The sequence below is a fragment of the Gadus macrocephalus genome, chromosome 12 (genome assembly GCF_031168955.1).
Source record: "Gadus macrocephalus chromosome 12, ASM3116895v1".
Classification (NCBI taxonomy): Eukaryota; Metazoa; Chordata; class Actinopteri; order Gadiformes; family Gadidae; genus Gadus; species Gadus macrocephalus.
The window spans coordinates 24,655,051-24,673,606 of record NC_082393.1 but is presented as its reverse complement, the minus strand read 5'-3'; the positions used below and the strand labels follow the sequence as shown (position 1 = coordinate 24,673,606).

Below are 18,556 nucleotides of genomic sequence, written 5' to 3'. Positions count from 1 at the left end.
CATATTCCACATTTTTCCTAAGCAAATCAAAACCACAAAGCAGAACACAAAGGCGAACCACACAAACGCTGGCCAAAAACAAAAACGCAGCATATATGATCCGTCTTCATTGAGATGAAACCTCCCAGGCAAGCATTCCCCAAAAAACTCAGCAGCACTCAAATCCCAACAATGAAACACTCAAAACAAAAGGCATAGAGCGCAATCCCAGACACTGGGATTGCTTTGCAAAAGTCAATTTCATGTGAGACCACTGACACATACGCACACAACACCCCCCCCCCAACACTGGCCTCTCTCTCCACCTCTACTTCTATCTCTCTCTCTCTTCCTATCTTGGTCTTTAAGAACACGCAGTGCTGCTGTACTTCGCCCGGACTTCATGGCTCCGCAGCCTGTGTTTGTGTTTAATTGGATGAAAAAAGATGATGCATAATGCGTGAGAGAATAGGAACGAGGGACAGAGAGCCAGAGAGCCAAAGAGAGAGAGAGAGAGAGAGAGAGAGAGAGAGAGAGAGAGAGAGAGAGAGAGAGAGAGAGAGAGAGAGAGAGAGAGAGAGAGAGAGAAAGAGATAGCCAGAGAGAGAGAGAGGGAAACATGAGTGAACCAAGAGTCCATGTCACCGACGGCAACAGCAACCAACAGATATTTGTTGTTGACATTTCTCCATTCAACTCTTTCTGCTCCGCTGGAACGGGAGTGGCTCATACGTTTGACTATCTTTTTTCTTTCTCCTTCCCCCTCCCATAGCTGATTCACTGTGGTGCAGAGGTCTAAAGCAACACACAATTTTAGTATACAGCAGCAAGTCCTCCAGGGTGAACAAAACTAAGTGTGCTGGTTTACTGGTGTGTGTGTGTGTGTGTGTGTGTGTGTGTGTGTGTGTGTGTGTGTGTGTGTGTGTGTGTGTGTGTGTGTGTGTGCATGTGTTTGTCCAGGTCTGTGTTGGGGAAGGGGCGTGTTTGTAGACTCTTAAACAATGAAAAGAACAATTTGCCAAAAAAAACACCAGATTCCGAGAGAGAGAGAGAGAGAGAGAGAGAGAGAGAGAGAGAGAGAGAGAGAGAGAGAGAGAGAGAGAGAGAGAGAGAGAGAGAGAGAGAGAGGTGGTGGAACCAGCCATAACATCTATTCTTTTGTTAGCGTTTAAGCAGCATGAGTCATTAGGACTTGATTCACGCACTGTTCTGCTCACTGCGCTCCACACCCCAGCGTACGGCCCTCGTGGGCATCGCATGCCTAAGTACTAAAGTCCCCAGAATGTAAATTAGGTTTTTCCTTTCCCGTTTCATTATTTTTTTTTAAACAGGCATTGTTCAAGGCCACACCTGGTGCTCTGAGCGCTCCCTGGTCTGCTACACAGTGAATTAATGAGGGGGTCCTTGCAGACGGGAGGTCAGCGCGCTGGTTATTCATACATGGGCTGCAAACCAGGCTGGAGAAATTCAGATATGGATGCTTCGATTTAACTTGTGTGTGTGTGTGTGTGTGTGTGTGTGCGTGTGTCGGTGTGTGTTTGTGTGTGCGTGTTATATGCGTGTGCACGTTTTGTGTGTTTGTGTATTTGTGTGTGTTCCAAGTATGTCTTGGAGATGCACAACAATTGGCCGAAGGTAACACTGTACATCACAGGCCAACAGTGCAAACACCACCGAGAGGCCGGTGTTTGGCTGCTGTGCAAAGACATTCACAGAGTCTGGTTTGTTGCTCCCTGCAGTTCCCCTCCTCACACACGCCTCCCTCACCTGCCCTCTTGTGGGCGTTGCCAAGCCAACTCTGGATGGTTTGTTTGTGGGCGTTCCGGTCGCGGCCCGGCGGAACACACAAGCTAAAGTGCGTCACCTTAAGGCGTTAATTTATGGAAAGGTTACGTTGACATCGATGGATTCAACTGTGTTAATGCTTTTAATCAAATTACTAACACATTGACCTGCAAAACAATCACTTAAAAGTGTGTTATCTCCATTAGAAGTAAACTGAGCTAGAGTTCAATGCTAGCCCCTGGAACCACTCAAAGACCGAACGCTCTTCGTTGAATATTCGCCAACTGCATGCAATAAACTTCAGCAGGGATTCGGATAACCTTGAATATCTGCCTGCACATATAATTGTTATTTATGTCTCTGTCAATGCACATGAACACGTTTTATATAATGGAAAAAAAAACAGCTACAATGTGCCTCACCTCCATTTTGCGGTCGATCGGAGCTGGAACCAGATTCGAGGAATGTTTACTGGTGAAGAATTTAAGGTGAGCACATCTTTGAACAATGGCGCTGAGAGATAAGTGGCCATGACAGATGGGCTGTCTGCGTGATTCCCTCCTAGCAGCCTGCTAAGCAAAGAGGCTCACACCCACCGCCGAAGTAAAAAAACAACACAATGACAATTAAGTATTTGCAGAAAGTCAACTGCAACCCCAGCGGCCGTGTTGTATCTACGCTCAGCCGGAGAGACGAGATCCTCTTCCTTGAGGCCCACGCCAATTAACCAATTAACACCGCAGAACGTCAGCGGTGAGACTGCTGCCGCACTCATGAACATTATCGGCTTTACTGTGTTACTTTTCGCGGAAACGATCAAAGTTACAATTAAGTACAAAACATTTAATGTGTTTTCAAGTCTGCGAGACATGTGCGTGTGTTTGTGAGATTTGCAAGAGTACGCGTTGAATGCGCTGATTGAATGTGCTTTTTATGTTTTCTTGATTAGAAATTACGCAAGTCGATGCATTGGCAAGGTAAGAGCGAATACGTGACGAAGATCGACAGCAGTCTAACACATCTTATTGATACTGCAGGTGTTATTAACTCAATATCTGTTATCAATATTCACTGATCATTTTCAGAATGTTCTGAAAAAAGTTTTTCGATGTTGTCCGACTGCCTGTCTACTAATTCTTGTTTTTGTATTCTTGATTGAGACATGCAGTCCAAACCCAGACGACATTAGTAAGGACAAAATGGCTTCTAATCAATTCTTACAAATAGGATCTCTCTCTCTCTCTCTCTCTCTCTCTCTCTCTCTCTCTCTCTCTCTCTCTCTCTCTCTCTCTCTCTCTCTCTCTCTCTCTCTCTCTCTCTCTCTCTCTCTCTCTCTCTCTCTCTCTCTCTCTCTCTCTCTCTCTCTCTCTCTCTCTCTCTCTCTCTCTCTCTCTCTGGACCCACCCCCACATTTCTCACACACACACACACACACAAACACAAACTTTCCCTCCAACAGGATTAGAAGTTGAGTAGAGCTTTATATGCAACACTATTAAGTCCTAATTTCTTCTGCCAAGGCAAACAAACAAACATCTCCACCTTTATAGTAATCCCAATCAACCCGACAAACATCATCAGTCTTTGACTCTGCTCTGATTGGCTGTGAGCTTGAAAGGGTGGGGGGTCGGGGGGGAAAGAATATGTTGTAAAACGGGGGTCTGGCGGCTCCAGGATTAAACACCGTGTTTCTGCGTCCATTTCCCTTCCGGTCGGTTGGCCGGTGAAAGGAACACGGATCAGCGAATGTGTGGATCACTGCCCTCCGTGAAGCCAGCCAGCGGCCCCCGTTCCTAATTGCGGTAATGAAGTCCAGGCTGACCCTATAACACCCGGCGCATCCACGCTGCCCCCTCTGACACTTTTATAGACCCGCGCAGAGTTATGGCCCCGCCCCCGCCCGGCTGCCCATTGGTGGGAAGAAAAGATGCAGAGACAGAAAGAGGAGGAGTATAAGGGAACGGGAGGAGGGTGGGGGGGGGGGGAGAGAGAGGGGGGTACAAGAATGAGAGAGAGAGCGAGAGAGAGAGAGAGAGAGCGAGGAAGGGACAGAGGGAGCGAGAGAGAAAGTATGACACTACTAAAAAAGTCAAACAGTGAGTGGCCAGGAGAGGAAAGAGGGCACCGGTAAATCATCCTAATGAAATGAGTCATTGACTGAAAGGACAGCATGGCTTCCAGGGGCCATTATAGCCGGTCCCTACTTTGACCCCGCCCCGCCCTCCAGCCCCGCCCTCCAGCCCCGCCCTCAGCCCCGCCCTCAGCCCCCGCCCCCACCCCCTCCCTTCAGCCTTGGCCCTCTCGGCTCCATTAGCTCATGGGCCTCTGTCCCCCCCCCCCCCCCCACCAGCCCCACCCAGCCCCACATTCCTCTCACACGTCTTCTCCCTCCCAGCGTCCAATCAGGAATCAATAGGCATGGCACCAGGCAGCCATGCTGGGCTGACACCAGTGGATGCGACAGGAAGTCCATTACACGGCGGTTATCTCTATTACCCGTCGAGAAACTCAGTTCTCCCGAGACCCCGGGCGCGACGCGGAGGGGTCGTGGGTCGTGGGGCGTGGGGCGGGGGGATGGAGGGGGACCAGTGAGACGCTAGAGTCCGTCTGACAGGTTAGGAGACACTCTAATACACAGCAACACATCTGCTTAACCCGTACGTCTCCATAGCCCACTCCAGGCCCCCACGAAGAGTGCACACGCACACACACGCTCCCACACACATGGGAGCACACACACACACACACAAACACACACGCGCGCCCACACACACACACACACGCTTCCACACACATGGGAGTGACACGCATACACACACACACACAGACACACATATAGACACACTACTCCAATAAAGACCAGGTGTGTGTGTGTGTGTGTGTGTGTGTGTGTGTGTGTGTGTGTGTGTGTGTGTGTGTGTGTGTGTGTGTGTGACGCTCGACCGCACACACACACACACACACGCACACATCACCCTACATGTCTCTTACACATAGCTTATCGGGCGATTGTGCTGACTGCTGCAGCCTGCCGTGTCGGTCGGTGCGGGCCGGCGGAGCGGGGGTCAGTGGGGAGCGGGACAGCACCCATAAAGCAACGTGACAGTGTTCATTGGGTCTCACCTTGGCCCAATAACCTTCATCAGCCCGGGCATGAGTCAAGGTTTCCTTCCGCGTGATGCAACGTGACGCCTCGTACGTCCGGACACAAGACAGTGGCTGGGTGGCCCTCTGTTTCTCACACACACACACGCCCACATACATACACACAAACAAACACACAGACTTACAGACACACACACATACACTGACACACACACACTGGCACACACATACATACACACAAACACAAACACACAGACACAAACACAGACACACACACACACACAAACTGACACACAAACAAACACACACACACACACACACACACACACACACACACACACACACACAAGCAAACACACACACACACACACACAAACATACATACACACAAACACACACTGACCAACACACAAACACACACTGACACACACATACACACACACACACACTGACACACAACTACATAAACAGACACACAAACGCACACACATTAACATACACACACTGACACACACCTGCACAAACACAAACGCACACAAAAGCACACACACTCCCACGGCCTCTGAGCCGTTGTTGCGCGTGACGCTACTGCACGCTTTCAGTCGCACACTCGTTCGGAGGACGGTGTCCACGCGGAAATTAATCAGGTGTAAAAGTGTTCATAAATCAACGCGCAGGCTCTGAATCAGCAAACAGCGGCATTAATCAGAGGCCTTAGTGCAGCTACTGTACAATTAATGCTAACTATTTGTCTTCATTTTCTCGCTGTGCCCGACGCTTACACTGTACCGGGATGCACGCCTCGTATCGCAAGATGGATCCAGGGTAAAATACTTAGAACCCAAAACAACTTATAATGTTGTTACCTCGCGGCTGTCTGTGTGTGTGTGTGTGTTGTGTGTTTGGTGTGTGTGTGTTTGGTGTGTGTTTGGTGTGTGTTAATGGTGTTTTTGTATTTATGCGTGTGTGTGTGTGTGGTTGTATCTGATTGTGTGTGTGTGTGTGTGTGTGTGTGTGTGTGTGTGTGTGTGTGTGTGTGGTTGTATCTGATTGTGTGTGTGTGTGTGTGTGTGTGTGTGTGTGTGCGTCTGTGTGTGTGTGTGTGTGCGGTTGTATGTATGTGCGTATGTCAACGGCGTCTGTCGTGTGCATGCTTGCGTGCGTGTGTGTGACTGTGCGTGCGTGCATGTATGTATGTATGTGTGTGTGTGTGTGCGTGCGTGCGTGCATGCCTGCATGTATGTGTGTGTGCGGGCGTTCATTTATGTGTGTGTGTGTGTGTGTGTGTGTGTATGACCTGCATCTCGAAGGTATGCAAATGTGCGCTCAGAGCCTCCCACCGCCGCCGCCGCCGCGCGGTGACATAACGTTTATCTTGGTAAGATAAAGCCTTTGATGCGCCGGGCGCCGCCGCGTAATGAAAGCAATAGTTCTCGCCCGGTGAAAATTGCTTTTCCAGGGCTTCATTTTACAGCGGGGGATCCACTCCTCTGGCAACTCGACCTGAATGTTTCATCACACACACACACCGGGTCCCAGGGGTCGGTACAACCCTGGCCAGCCTCCCCCCCCCCCCCCCTCACCCCCCTCACTCGCTCTCTCCCTCCCTCTCTCCCTCTCTCTCTCTCTCTCTCTCTCTCTCCCTGTCTCTAGCTGTCGCTCTCTCTCTCTCTTCCCTGTCTCTGTCTGTCGCTGTCACTGACTTTGTCTCCACACACACACACACTACACACACACACAGAACCACATACCCACACACACACACACACACACACACACACGCACGCACCACACACACACACACCCACACACACACACAGGGCATGTTTGAAGGAGCACATGCATTGGCCGTGTTGGGATACCAGAACCAATCAGAAGCACTTTCATTGGCTGGAGGCGGGGTTGAGGGCAGACCACATGGTCTTCATACGGAGGGAGGAGGCAACGATCACAGGATGCACGGCGGCCACTACAGCTGGTCTGGCTGATGCGTCACACTCACTTCAGCAAACGTCAAAGCATCTCCCCTCATCTTTGGTTGAACCCGATGCCCCGTGCCTCTAGCGTCACGTTGCAGCATTGACCACGATTACAACCCAATCAGTAATAAAAATAGCAACAGCCTTTCAGCGGGTCGTAAGACAGAGTTCAAAAGACAATTGTGCTGCAACCATTCTTCTTTGTAATCTTTTTTTTTTCAATGATTCAAGCGAGCAATTGTGCGTTGTCAAGACGGACAGAACAACAATGCCTTTTCCCGCCACGGCGAGAAGGACGGCAGATGGCGACGGCGAAGGCATCGACAACAAAAAGCACGCAATGACGCGGCTTTGATCAGAGACGGAGCCCCATGAACAGAAGCAACAGACGCGGGGCTTGTCAGCGCCCCGTTGCTAGGGGAGACCCTGGGAGGCTGCGCTTGTCCCCCGCGCGCGTCAACGCTTCAATCAAAGTCACAGTCGCACAATAGTGGCGTGCGAACGCCAGCGACACGACCCGATACACTGACTTTACATCAAGGCTTGCTTTAATTTCGTTCCGTGTGCGCACGTCGAATTCGGTGCCGCCTGCGCGTGAAATCCTTGCGTAGGTGTGAGTGTGCGACCATGCGCACGACATCTGTGCGCGGTCTCTTGGGGGAGGGGGATTTACGTCAGCGAGGGGGGGGGGGGGGGGGTGCTGTCGCCATTTGCTCGCCGCCTGGCAGCTGCTCTCGTTGCACACTAGGCCATGACTGCTCTCCAGAGGTGAGAAGGAGACAGTCCACACATCGTACACGTACACACACACATGTGCCTAGACACATACACACATTGAGTAGACACCCTTTCACTACACCCACACACCTGCACACTTTTATTACAAATACATCAATGCACACATGTGCATTAACATAAACACGTGTGCATACACACACAAACACAAACACAGAGGTCTACTTCTTGCACGGAACAGAAATACATGCTTTGCATGACCATTTCTGTGTTCCCTTGTTTAATGCGTGTGTCCTCATTGGAGGTTTTCGTCGGGCTACTATACAGCAATATGAGAAGAAGGAAGAGGGAGGTTAACTAATGACAAGAGAACATTGAAGGAACGGGATATCCAAGACCATAAGTACATAATAAAGGCTAAAACATTACGCAGATCAAAATCAGCTGGAACTGAGTAATTCCGAAATTGTCTTGAGAACTTCACAGAGAGAGCGAGAGAGAAAAGAGGACTTCTAACCATTAAGCTGGGCTGACAAACCCCTTACACCGTTGGAACCGCCCTGGCTGCCAATAATTTGATCTCTTTTGCTACAACTTTTTCATTTTCCCTTTCTTTTTTTCCCTTTGAAACCCACGGTGATTCCCCCCCCCCCCCCCATCTCTTTGATCCCCCTCCTCTCCTTCGCGTCACGTTTTATTTTCCTTCCAGCTCCATCTTTTATTTTTTCCCCCCCCGTTTCCATATGCTTTTCTCCGCGCCCTGCTCTTTATTTCTCGTGCTCCTCACTATCAGCTCTTCTGCGGCTTTTATCTGCACTTCATACGGAATAACTGCGTGGCTCGGTGATAATGAGGCTGTTCCTGTAAAAAATACTTCAAACCTTTATCCCCCCACTGTTCGCTTCGCCCAGAGATCGACCCCGAACCCCCCCTCCCACAGCACCCCCTCCGAACAAACATTTTGACATTGAGATGCAGAGTGGAGACATTTTCCGGTGTGCATCGACTCCGAATCCTTCTGATTCCGAGCCGCCTTCCGACAAGAAACAAAAAATCACAATTATCATAATACAGTACAAGGTCGCGAGCCTCGCGACGAAAATACCACGGTGAGGCAGCCAATCACGTGTTGACGCGGTGGCTTCTCCTCTTTGATCCTGACATAAGAAGTGCCCTCTGGAATTAGCAGGCTGGATGCTGCTCCCCTAGTTAGGAGGAGGCTGATAGGAGCAGAGGACAGGCAGGATGTTCTGCCGTAATGAATCAGCCGGCCAGCGGCACACTACTAACATCGTCACGGATCACAGCGGCTTATTGTGCAGATAAAGAGTTGTCGCCGTGTGTTCATAACAGTAATTGCTATGTGGTACTGCATGGCACGGCGACTCCGGAATAAACTTGATTATAATGGTAATCACACGAATACACGCACGCTACAACACAATGCGCCGGCACGTGCGTCATTAGCCGATCCTGGACGCTAGTCAGAAATAAGTTTGGGATTTGGAATGGAGTTTTTCCGAAGGCCGAGACTTTATAGCGTACTTTAAAAGCGGGGGAGGGACGACCCTGTGTCCGTCTGAAGGTAAAGGGTGAACTTTGCTTCTGGAGCCATCGTAAATATTTTTCGTGTTTTTCCTGAATTGATTTCACGATGGATGCGGCGCTCGCCTCCTTGGCCTTCTAAAACAGTGTGGCGGGCCGAGCCAGGAAATGAGAAAGAACGAGGGATGGAGGGATGAAAGGGGTGGAAGAGGAGGAGGGGGAGGGGGAGGTGGAGGAGATGAGTCCAGAGCCGCCCTGAGCGGTAATGAGGAAGCAGTAAAAATGAGACGGCTTTGTGTTGTACTTTAAGGTAGTTCATCTTTAAAATGAATAGTCCCCGCGGGGCCAGGTGGTTAATGCTATTTATTAATAGACAGACAGGGCCGGCAGTTTGGAGCGGGGCCCTCCGAGAGCCCTTAGTTGGATGGAGAGAGAGAGAGAGAAGCAGGGGGAGGCAGGGGGAGAGAGAGGGAGTGCGAGGACGGAGCGGAACAAAGGACAGGATGACACAGAAGAATGGCGTCGGACCGGCGTATCGATCCGGAGGAAGAGGTATGGACGTTGTCGGGCTGTCCCCCAGCATCGATGAGGAATACTTGGATTAGAGCGCGACGACAATCAAGGGGGGGGGGGATCACTAGTGTGGCGGCAGGTCATCATCGGTGACGCGCACCCCCACACCGGGCCCCCAGGCCAAGGTCAACGGGTCAAGAGGTCATCCCTAATTCACGCGGCCTCATGACTGTGTCATAAGGAAGCTGATGAAATATCAATACAATGAAAGACAACGTAAAGAAAAATTAGGATATAAGCACGGGAATCCCATGAGGGATGGGGTCGGTGAGTGGGTGGGGGGGAGGGGGGGGGGGGGGGGGCGGCAACAATGAGGCAACGGATCAGATCGATACGCGTCATTACGTACGGTCAGTGTGTGCGTGTGTGTGTGTGTGTGTGTGTGTGTATGTGTGTGTGCGTGTGTGTAAGTGTATACTGATAGTTAGAGTGAAAATGATAGAGGAGCGAAAAAGATGTGTAAGTGTGTGTTTGTGTATATATAGAGAGAGAGAGAGAGTCAGAGAGGGAGATAGAAAGATTGTGTTTGTCGTGTGTGTGTCTGTATGCATCCCCCTATGTGTGGTCTCCTGCACGTGTGCTTCTGCATGTCCACCAAGGGCTAGCATACAGGCACTGGGTCACACGTGCACTGTACGTGTGTGTGTGTGAGTGAGTGTTTGAGTGTGTGTGTGTGTGTGTGTGTGTGTGTGTGTGTGTGTGTGTGTGTGGGGGTCCCAGGACGGGCAGAATAAAGTGGTGTGTGTGTGTGTGTGGGGCTGGGCCCACTGTGACCCGGCCTACTAATGAACCAACAGCCATTACGTCCCTGTTAGCCCGCGCGGGGTCGGCGCCATTCGTCATAAGCTGGGGGAGGGAGCTGTCACTGGAGAGCTGCAGGCTAAGCAGACACCCCACCGCCATCACACACACCACCACCAACGCCATCACACACACCACCCCACCAGGGGCCGAGGCGGTGGGAGACTCGCCTGGACCCTGGTGCTAAGCTGCTTCTCACTGAGCTTACAGCCCCTCTCTCTCTCTCCCTCTCCCTCTCCCCCTCCCCCTCTCCCCCTCTCCCCCTCCCTCTCCCTCTCCCTCTCTCCCTCCATGTGTGCTGCGTCGTTTAGCTCACATGGCTCGTTCACTTCGAGCGAGAGCTTGTGCTGATGAAAGAGCCAAACTGAAACATGTAAGGGAGGGCTTTACTGTGGAGCTCCACCTGGACTGTGATAATGTTGTTGGTGTTGGTGCGTAAAATATCCTCGCTGCTATTTGCACTCATCTAAATCTCGGGGTGTACAAAGTGTCAGTGTGCAGCTAGCTACAGGCTATATTGCTATTGATTAGTTGAATGATAGCACAATTTCTTACCTGATGTTGAAGATGCACCAGAGGCGATGGCATAGGGTAAGGGGTAGGGAGGGGGGGAAAGAGAAGAAAAAAAAAGAGAATTTGATTAGTGGAGGCATTGCACTGTATACAGTATACACTCGACAGAGGGAGGAGGGGGGGGCAGGGATGAGAACTCTACATTATTAAAACCTCTGCAATCAGAGCCCTGCAAACTCTACGCAGAGAAAATCCATTCAGTTTTGATTTCCTCTGTGGTTCAACCACAAAAAGTCAGGTCCGTTTAGAGCAAGATTCAGCTCTGGATGTGACCTGACAGTTTGATTCGAAATGAAATCTGAAATTGTGTGTGTGTGTGTGTGTGTGTGTGTGTGTGTGTGTGTGTGTGTGTGTGTGTGTGTGTGTGTGTGTGTGTGTGTGTGTGTGTGTGTGTGTGTGTGTGTGTGTGTGTGTGTGTGTGTGTGTGTTCGTGTGTGTGTGTGTGTGTGTGTGTGCGCGCGTGCGGGTGTGTGTGTTTGGTGTGGGTGCACAGGTTTGTTGAGAACTCTCTCCAAACGAGGAAGGACAGAGATCTGTCCAATCACGTCGACACAGAGTGTTTGGACGCTGGGACGTCAGCGCGCGTCACACACGACTCACTCAACAGCTGGTCCAACCGTCGTGTCCGTTGCATTCCCACTACCTCCTCCAAAGTAAATACATCCAGAGGAAGTTTGCACCAATGCTCCATATTCATGTGCTTGTCTCCGCCATAAGGAGAAAAACGACATGTGAAGTCAAGTAAATCCCCTCCCCTCTCGCTACACTCCAGTGTCCCTCACGCCCACGGACGCGCTGACTCCAAGCCATGTTCCCGCAATCGACGGAGAAGCCTCCCACCACAAATGTGCTTTAAACACATACATATTCATGGCGGTGGCACGCAAACTTCACCCATTGCACGGCGGCCATCTGCATTAACAGGCCTCAAGCTGTGAGCGAGCTCGATCCTCCAACCTCCTTCACACACGCGGCGGCGGCGGGGGACAGTGCTTACCACATCGCAGCAGGCCCCGCCCCCCGCCCCCCCCCCCCCGCTGGGGGCCAGCCCAGCCGAAGGGTTGGCAGGCGGAGTGCGGGAGAGTGCAGCCTGCCAGAGGGCTCTGCGGGCCGCCCCATGCGGCGACCGCCAGAGCCTTGGCTTGGAGGTGTTATTCAGCTGTGCTTTTATTTTTTTCCACGAACGCGTTTCAGAGCAGTCGTCGTAAACCCGAGCTGAGCTTGAGGTTAGTTATTTTATATCGGTTTTGGAGTGAAGAGGACGCGTGGTTTGGCTTCTTTGTTTGTTTAATATATCTGTGCTCCCCCCCCCCCCTCCCCCCCTCTGTGCTCCAGGCCCTGGTACGTTCCCCCCAGTGAGAGGAGCTTATTTCAGCACCTCCGCGGTGGCGGACAGCTCCGCGGCGCCAGCACCCGTCTCTCCCGGCTCGTTATGCACCCTTCATTAAAACCATTACGCAGAGCATGTAAGTCACGGGGGGGGGGGGGGGGGGGGGGGGGGGCAGGGAAAGCATCACGCGTCGCCGTTAATCTCGCTGCTAATCAACAATGTGGTGACAACGCGAGGAAACCTAAGCTTGCAGAATTCTCGACAGATTAATTGAATAACTGCGCCGTGGGAAGGGGGGATGATTTAGAGGCAAAACAGGCTTTTTTTTTCCTTCTTCTATTTTTCATAAACACAAAAGGGGTTATATAATGTGATCAAATGGTAATACCCTTCCTCGTCTGAGCCATGCAGTCAGTATGGCGACTGCTGATTTGCGGTGATTTAAATCAGCCCAGTGCCTGGGTGTTGACCACACTGTTTGGATGCCATTCCTGTCCCCCAACTAAATAAACCATTAAAAAAGGTTCCAGGTATTTCGATGGGTGTCAGAGCCTGTCTCAAATGCTGAGATGCAAAGCATTAACAACAAAAACACCATAATCTGATTCCCCCTCCACACTTTCCAGGCCTGTCTTTCCCATTGGTCAAGTTAAAAAGTTGCCGTTATTGCCCATACATGGGCGGCAAGTGGCTCAGGAAGTAGAGGAGGTGGAGCTGGAACCGGAAGGTTGCTAGCTCGATCCCCGGCCTCTCCTAGAGTGTCGAGGTGTCCCTGAGCAAGACACCTCACCCTGACTGCTCCTGAAGAGCTGGCTGTTGCCCTGCACAGCTGACGCCGCCGTGGGTGTGTGAACGGGTGAATGTTAGACAATAATGTAAAGGACTCTGAGTGGCCACTGGTTAGAAAAGCGAAGTATAAGTGCAGCCCATTTACATTCCAATACAAACTCTTTGATTTGATCGAGAACAAGCACCATGCCATTTGGACACCTATAGTTCCATGTGAAACACGCTGGAAGGCATATTAAACATTAATCTGTGAACACGCAGGTTCGAACACACGAGGTGGCCGCCTCCGTTCTGCCAGGCAGCACGGAGCAGAACCGTTGTTCGCCGGACAATGTGCAAGTGGGGCTTGTTACCGCTGGCGTCTGCCACTCATACATCGCTTTGTCTACAATGTTTTGTTCCCAGCGGAAAAACAAACAAAAAGGCAGTTCTTTCCACTTGATAACCGATTCTTTATTCTGAACAGCTGGCTGCAGAGGTTGTACGCCCGCGGAAAGACAGCGAGAGAGAGGAGAGAGAGGGAGAAAGACTGGCAGGGAGGCGAGCCAGACAGACAGACTGTCAGGGGGAGGGCAGGCATGCAGACAGACGGGAGGACAGAGTGTGCCCGACGCCGTCTCCTGAAGGGGTTAACTTTCACTAAGCTCTCGCCTCCGACTGGCCACTCTGGAGGATGTCTGAGTAATTATTTAAGGGTCCTGTATTACCGACTGGAGAAGGGGCGAGAGAGAGAGAGAGAGAGAGAGAGAGAGAGAGAGAGAGAGAGAGAGAGAGAGAGAGAGAGAGAGAGAGAGAGAGAGAGACAGAGACAGAGAGACAGCGAGGGAGGCGACAAGGGGAGAGAGACAAAGACAGAGAGAGGCGACAAGGGGAAAGGGAGAGAGAAAGGATGAGGAGGATGGAGGGGTGTAAAGGAGGATCGTCTTCCGTGCTCGGAGGGATCTAGGGAGAGAGGCTCGGGTGTGGAGGGAGGGAGGGAGGGAGGGCGTCTCGCATGTGTTCAACCTGTGTGGAGGAGCTCCGTCGCCAGCCTCCCATTGTGAAGTCCCCCGCCAGCAGCCTTTCCTGGAATCAGCCATCAGTTAGGAGAATTAAACGGAACTCAACCGGCAGCTACACTGATCTTGCGATGCACGCGCACACGCACATAAGCAGGCACGCACACACACACACACACACACACACACGCACGCACGCACGCACACAAGTATGTAAGCACTGCTTCTGCTGCTGATTCTGACGAAACAATCTGGAGGAAGAGTGCTCCGATGATGATAAACAAACAACATTTTGAAGTGGGAGGGGTGTGCAGAGAGAGAGAGAGAGAGAGAGAGAGAGAGAGAGAGAGAGAGAGAGTGGAGGGAGAGAGAGGGCGATCGGAGAGAGAGAGAGAGAGAGAGCGGGAGAGAGAGAGAGAGAGAGTGGAGGGAGATCATGGCCGTTCGGGCAAATAAGACTCAAGGGCTTTTTTTTTCTATCATAAGATAGTTTTGGTTACTTTAAAATGTATGTTTGAAGCCGGGGCTGAGCCAAGCAGGGGTTGTTTGAAGAGGAATGATGCAACAGTGCAGCAGGAGAGGGTAGGAGCCCAAAGAGAGCGAGCAATGGGGATGGAAAGTCCAAAAAAAGCCTATATACTGTATATACATATATACACACACACACACATCTATCAGAAGGAAGGGAAGTCATTTGAGAGAAGATAATCCCGTTTTCAGAGAGGAAGAAGGGGTGGGGGAGAGGGGACGACCAGCAGTGCCATTACTAAGGTCCAGCAGGGTAACTCGTTCTACACCAGCTTTAGAGAGATGCCACTGATGAAGGCACAAGGCACAGCAGGGGGTCTGGCTGAGATGGGGACCCCCTCCTTGAGGCCCTTGGGGCGAGGGGAGGGGACCACATTACTGCATTGATCTTCAAAAAATAAAAAACGTAATCATGGAAAGAAATGAAATGAAATAAAGCAGCATAATATACGATATTGAACGGTTGACATTGAGCGGATTCCGAAAAGGAAAGTCGCAGGAGGCGTGATGCTGTGGGGGCTCTGGAAACGGAAAGGTCACAGAGACCGTCTTGATTTCTTTGTCCTTCGAACATTCACATTCCTATTTTTACACACACACACACACACACACACACACACACACACACACACACACACTTTGGTGACACTTTAATCAAAGTGTAGCGTGCTCTCGGACCAGACAAAGCCCAATCAGGGCGGTGATAATTTGGCCTCTCCTTCAATCAGCCGCGCCGTAATTGCATCAGTCACAATCTCCAATTCATCTTTCATCTCTGTGTGACCGAGGCGGACAGGAGACAGAAGACATGAGCACGCGCATTCACCAGTACGCATGCATGCACACACGCAAGAGCACACACACACACACACACACACAAACAGGCACACTGACACACCCACACAAACACACACACACAGGCGCACTGACACATACACACACACTCACTCACACACACACACCGACACACACACACACACACACACATGCACACAGACATAAAAGTGCAGCCAAAGGACACTCCATGGCAGACCCTATCATTAAAACAGACAACCAGCGAATGCAGGAAGGGGCCGACAAGGACAAAGGGAGAATATAGACAACCGATTGTCATTTTAATCAGGACGAGTCAAGTCCTACCGAGCGTGAACCCGGATGGCACCACTGCCTTGCACCTGTCTACAAAATGGTAATCTGAGATCCAGCCGTGCTGCCGTGTTACAGCAGAACCTCTGCGGCGCGACGGCAAAGAGCCTGGGCCGGAAACCATACGAGGCGAGGGGCGGAGTTACGATTTGCTGAAATCAGTGGATGAAGCTGTCTTAATATTTGTGTTTGAACAGTAGCGAGGCTGCACACTGTTGATTTGAAACCTTTACGGATGAAAAACTTCTTTACAGCTTATCGCTGCTGGCCGATTAGTGTTTGCAAATTACGCGCTAACAGATACCCGCCTCCAGCGACACGACTGATCGAAACAAATACGGAACAGAAAGGAAGTGAAGAGCCCTGTTCAACCAACCAACGTTTCAGCTCGTCTGCCTTCAGACCGAAGATATGAATCTAACATTAATCAGGAACAGTCATCTCTACATCTTCATCTGAAGTCTGATTGGAGAGAATAACTGGGAGGGGAAAATAATGCTTTTAGGAGGAGCTTTTTTAGAGGAGGCTGGCGTTTCAGAGCTCTTCAAATAGCATACGGCTAGCACAGAAGAAAGAGACGCAAAGCAATGGAACAGTGTGAGCTCAGTTTCAAACCAACGGCTACAGGTGAGACACGGCAACCTCCCAGACCGAGATCAGAGCCCATAAGATATGGAAAAAGGAAATACAGGGATAGAGAGCATGACGTAAATGTTAGGAAATGGGGCCTTGACTGATGTCTCCCCCTCTATTCTGTGCATCCTACCCCTCCATGCAAGCCATTCTCATATATATTGGCGTGCAGGATAACGCGCGTCATGTACGGGCAATTACATCCGTGTCAATGATTCATGGGACATTTCCATTTTTCATGGCACGGGCTGAGAGCGAGAGGCATTCATTATACATTGAAGATTGGAGAGGGCAAAAGGTGAGGGAATCACACCGGCACCCAGGAATCTGCAGAGCGACTTCTTATCCCGTTCTCTGGGATTAACCTCCAAGAGTGACGCAACAGTTCAGTGGAATAAATTACAGGAGATTGTCTGGTTTAAGATATAGATCTAAGGAGAGAATCCCGAACTTCAATCGCATAATGGGAAGGAACATGTGAAGCGCAGCGTACCTGGAGCACGGCGTGTGTTGAAACACGAGGGAGAGGAAGGGTTGCGCTGCGTTGAGATGTGTATGAAAGGGGACCCTGTCTTGATGAATCGGGAGTGAAAGCTCCCAGACAAACGGGTCATACATCTTTAGTGTGCGCACATAAAAAACAAGATTGCACCACCGCGCGCGACAAGGTAACAAAGACTCAAAAGTACAGACGAGAGAGAAACACAATAACCAACACTCGTGCACACGGTAAACACTCTCTCTCTCTCTTCCAAACACACACACACACACACACACACACACACACACACACACACACACACACACACACACACACACACACACACACACACACACACACACACACACACACACACACACACACACACACACACAGAGAATCCCCAGGTTCCCTGGAACCCAAATCGTGGCGTATAAGCGGCAGTCTTTAGTCAGATCTAATGGACCCGCGCCGGGTCGCAGAGATAAAAGCGGACAGAAGGATCAATTTAGATGATCTATGGACGATATTAGTAATGACATTTATGAATATTTTATGGAAACGTAGAGAATGTCATCATAAATTTTTATATAAGGAAATGAGGCAGGAATATAAAACAAACAGCATTAAACATTGAACGTGGCTCCCATGTCAAGAGGATCGTACCCGGAACTCACAGGTACAGGGGGCGAGGGACAACGAGAGAGCGAGCGAGAGAGAGAGAGAGAGCGAGAGAGAGAGAATCACTTATACTGGATCCTTCTGCTTAGAAAGAGGAACATTATTCCATGCATTTTAAAGCCTGCACATTAAAACACAGAGGAGGGCCTCAGTGAGCTCTGCTCGTCACGGGGTGCCAACAGAGCACCCCCCCCCCCCCACCCTCCGCCAAAGTCCCATCCATCAATATGTTTATCTGGCTATCGATCCATCCGGACGGACTGTGGCCCGACACTTATTGTCCTGCATTCAAACGATGAGGGTGATGCCGCACACACCCAGTCGCCTCCATCAGGCCGGGGATCCACATGCATATGCAGTTCAGCTTAAGTTGTAGCAGTGTGTGTGCGTGTTTCAATGTGTGTGTGTGTGTGTGTGTGTGTGTGTGTGTGTATGTATACGTTTGTGTCTGTGTGTGTTTATAAGTGTGTGTGCGTGACGTGTTTGTGTAAACGTGTGTATGTGTGCGTGTGTGTGTTCATGTGTATACGTGTGTATACGTGTGTATACGTGTGTGTGTGTGTGTGTGTGTGTGTGTGTGCGCGCGCGCGTCTGTGCGTGTGTGTGTGCGCGTACGTGTAGATGACAGAGCCAGCCTGGATGGGACTGTGGCCCTGAGACTGGAGCCAGGAGACACCGGATCCAGTGGCTTCAGAGGGCTCTACCAGGGCTATAAACAGCCCTGGTTCTCTGGTCGCCGTTCCTATAACTGTCAGAGCACTTTGGCTTGGCTGGGTCCCTTCTGGCTAACGCCACAACTCTCCGTCCCAGGATGCTCTCACAAATCAAACGTTTGGATCCATACCTTCGTTCTGATGGCAGACAACATGGTCAACTTTAGGTGATTGATTGATCA

General features: G+C 50.7%; 1 protein-coding gene across 1 annotated transcript in view; it reads left to right on the top strand.

The window, feature by feature from the left end:
* celf5a (cugbp, Elav-like family member 5a) overlaps window positions 1-18,556 on the top strand; it is a 35,778-nt gene that overhangs the window by 10,058 nt on the left and 7,164 nt on the right. The gene's annotated exons all lie outside the window — the stretch shown is intronic.